Here is a 4141-nt window from a genome sequence, read left to right as displayed (position 1 = left end):
CGGGGCTTCAACTTCCTTTGATTCTAAACCAGAGAGAACCTTGCTTAGACTAAGGAGGGAGGCAAAAGAAAAATGAGTAGTTGGTGCTGAAGAAGAGGAGGAATAGTTTGAGGAATACTTTGAACCAAACATGGAAGAAACATGGAAAATCATCATGAAGAAGAGACTCACAACCATGGCAGAGGAGGTGGAGCAAATCATGCTGGGGAGGATAGAAGAGTTTTGGGGTCTTACATTAATCCAAACCCAGGCAATTATGGAAGTAGCATCCAAAAGCCAACAATCCATGCCAACAACTTTGAACTTAAACCACAGCTCATCACCCTTGTTCAGAACAACTATTCGTTTGGAGGAGGTGTTCAAGAAGATCCCAACCAACATTTGACCACCTTCCTGAGAATATGTGACACAGTAAAATCTAATGGTGTTCATCCTGACGCCTATAGATTGCTCTTATTTCCCTTCTCACTCAGAGACAAGGCAGCCAAATGGCTGGAATCCTTCCCAAGGGAGAGCTTGACAACTTGGGAGGATGTGGTGAACAAATTCTTAGCAAGATTCTACCCTCCTCAACGAATCAATAGGCTGAGAGCTGAGGTTCAAACCTTCAGGCAACAGGATGATGAAACTCTGTATGAAGCATGGGAGAGGTTCAAAGACTTAATAAGGAGGTGTCCACCTGACATGTTCAACGAATGGGTCCAACTGCACATTTTCTATGAAGGGCTCTCTTATGAGTCAAAGAAGGTAGTAGACCATTCATCTGAAGGGTCTTTGAACAAGAAGAAGACCATTGAGGAAGCCATAGATGTTATTGAAACAGTAGTAGAAAATGACTACTTCTATGCTTCCGAAAGAGGGAACACAAGAGGAGTGATGGAGCTAAACAATGTAGATGCTCTGTTGGCCTAAAATAAGCTCATTACCCAGTAGCTGGCTGACCTCACCAAGAAGATGGAGAGGAACCAAGTAGCAGCAATCTCCACTTCATCAACAACACAAGAAGGAGTGAATGAAGAAGCAGAAGGGAGTCAGGAGCAAGCCAACTACATTGGGAATTCACCAAGGAAAAACTATGATACATACTCCAAGACTTACAACCCTGGATGGAGAAACCACCCAAACTTTGGGTGGGAAAGTGAGCAAGATCAAAACCAAGACCAGAGACGTTACAACTCCAACAACAATGCAGCTCACCAACAATTCACCCAGAGGACATCTCAACACCCCCACAACAACAACTCTCCACATACTTATCAAAACCAAAATAGCACATCTTCTCCGAACCACTCATCAATTGATGACAGGCTCTCTAAGATTGAAGCCTTACTTGAAGGAATATGCCAAGAGATTCAAGAAAATAAGGTGTTCAAAGAGGAGGTGCGAGCCAATATTAAGAACCAGGGAGAAACCATTAGGAAGATGGAATTCCAGGTGGGATATTTAGCTGAGAAGATTCCCAAACCTACTGATAGCTTCCTAGTGACACTGAGAAAAACCCCAAGGGAGAAGCAAAGAAAGTAAGATGGGAAGATTGCAAAATGGTCGCTACAAGTGATCAAGAGATTGAAGACAAGCAAGGCAAAATGTGCAAACAACCTGAAGACAACTCAACAAGGGAGGAGGATAGAGATCACAAAGAACCAAAAATTTCACAACAAGAGCTGCTGAAGCTCTATGCACCATTCCCTCAACTGCTCAATGGTGCTGTGGGAAAGAGGATATACTCAAGGTTCCTAGACTTGTTTGTATCTCTGCACGTGAACATACCATTCATCAAGGCAATTCAACAAATGCCTGCATTCATCAAGTATATGAAGGAACTTCTTTCCAGGAAAAGCTCACTCAAAGGAGGGCAGACTATAGTGATGAACAAGGAATGTAGTGCCCTGATTCAACCTGAGTTGCCTACAAAAAGAAGAGACCCAGGAAGTTTTCATATCCCTTGTTCCATAGGTGAAAATATGTTCGACAGAGCACTATGCGATTTAGGGGCTAGCATTAACTTACTGCCCTTATCCCTGGTGAAGAGGCTGCAGATCAATGAGATAATGCCCACAGATGTCATTATCAGACTGGCTGACAAAACTCAAAAGCAAGCAATAGGAGTGGTGGAAAATGTGTTGCTAAAGGTTGGGAAGTACTTTCTCCCAACAGACTTTGTCATTCTGGACATGGAAGAAAGTCACACTCACCCAATCATATTGGGAAGACCATTTCTAGCTATGGCCAGAGCACTTATCGATGTAGAGAAAGGGGAGCTAATATTGAGGATCCATGATGAACAACTCAGCTTCAATGTTTTCAAACTCTCACAAGAAACAGATCAAGAGGACAAAGAACTAAGTACAAATGATAATGAGACACTGAAGGAGGAAACAAGCACTGAAGCACAGCCAGTTCGTTCTGAGACCCCCTTAACTGACAAATAAGGAAAACAGCAATTGCCACAGCTCAAGGAAAAGTTGGAGGAACCCAAACCTCTAGAGGCAGGTGAAGACAGCATCACAACTCCTTGGAGAAAAGAGGTCACCAAGGGGAAGGAAACCTCGAAAGAAACAAAGAAGAAGGTACCAAGGAGATGGAGGAACAAGAAGATCCCTACGGAAGACTTCTCTCCAGGGGATAGAGTTGTCTCAGCTTACTTCCCAGATATTCCCCCTAATCTCCCTACTGTACCATCTCAATTACCCAAGGTCTTCACTATCAACAGAGTTCTTTCCCTGGAACATATGGAGATCATTGATCCAACCAATGGATACAAATCCACAGCAAGAGGGGAGGACTTTAAGCACTACCAACCACCATGATGAAGGAAAAATGTCAAGCTAGTGACGCTAAAGAAGCGCTTAATGGGAGGCAACCCATGTTTTATATGCTTTCAAATGATAATGAATAAGTCAATCTTTATGAGCTTCAATCCAAACTTAACAAACAATTGGTGAAAATCTTCTTATGCAGAATATAGTGAGGAACAAGTTTGGTGTTCAAAGCAAACCAAGTTGCATGCTAGTCTTGGGAGCATTGAACACAAAACTTTCATCATAGTGCTTTAAACTAAGTTTGGTGTCACCCCATGGTGCCACCAAAATGCATATAAAGACCCACCAATAGTTAGTTAGTTAGTTGGAATTCATAAACAAACAACCTAATCCTTTCTTTCATTCTATTCTAGCTGTGGAGTTTTAAATTTTTTTTATTATATTAATTCCTTTATTTCAGATCTTTATAGGAAAGGAAAAGAAGCACAAAAAAGGGATTGATTGGACAATTAAATGGGGGAGATTTCGCCACTTAAAGAAGAGGGGTTACACACTTGTTCTAAAGAGGGAATACGTTGGAAAATGTTGCCATGCAACATTGAAAAAAGGGACCCTTAGAAGACCGAGCAATCCCATCATAAAGTGATGATCCTTGTCTTCTAGCCATGCATAACCCCAACCGTCCATCAAGTGACCACTTCATCAATCTACACCCTCCATTCTCTCACAACTTCTCTATATAAATAACCCTTGCCCATACCACCCTTCATTGTCATCACACACCTTCACCACTCTTCATTTCGGTACAATACACCCCCTATCCAATTACAAACATTCTTCCCCTCACTCTCCTCATTGTCATAAAACCCTAAACAACCAAAAGTCTCCACAACCTTACCACCTTCACATATTAAATCATCATTCATGGCATCTTCAAGTTCTAAGAGAAGGGAAGGGAAGGAACCCATGGAAGAACACCCATATGATGAGAAGAGATTTAGAAGCTTGCATCATGCATTACAATACGGGTGGATGGTTGATAAAGAAATCATTTATGAGCTGGGATTTCAAATTAAGAAGACTGAATGCCCCGAAATCACAGAGAAGGTAGAAAGGAGAAGATGGGAGCTTCTCACTGACTCGGTCACTAAGGTAAATGCAAATCTCATAAGAGAATTTTATGCAAATGCAGTCAGGTATGATAAAAAAGATGAGTCATATACAAGCTTTGTGAGAGGAACAATGGTGGATTTTGGTCCCATGAGTGTAATGAGGGCATTGAAGCTACGGTCTATACCATTTGAAGAAGAAAGTTACCACTCAAGATTGGACAACAACCCCAATTATGACCAGCTTTTACTAGACCTTTGTGTACCAAG

The 4141-nt window shown here is 41.8% G+C and overlaps 1 non-coding gene across 1 annotated transcript; it reads right to left on the bottom strand.

Annotated features, from left to right (window-relative positions):
• Positions 1–582: 582 nt before the first annotated feature.
• Positions 583–686, bottom strand: LOC112725816 (small nucleolar RNA R71). Its single transcript, XR_003164899.1, has one exon. It is a non-coding gene; the product is annotated as a small nucleolar RNA R71 (small nucleolar RNA).
• Between the last annotated feature and the right edge of the window lie 3455 nt (positions 687–4141).

Source organism: Arachis hypogaea, chromosome 11 (genome assembly GCF_003086295.3).
Source record: "Arachis hypogaea cultivar Tifrunner chromosome 11, arahy.Tifrunner.gnm2.J5K5, whole genome shotgun sequence".
NCBI lineage: Eukaryota > Viridiplantae > Streptophyta > Magnoliopsida > Fabales > Fabaceae > Arachis > Arachis hypogaea.
This window is presented reverse-complemented; position numbering and strand designations above follow the sequence as displayed.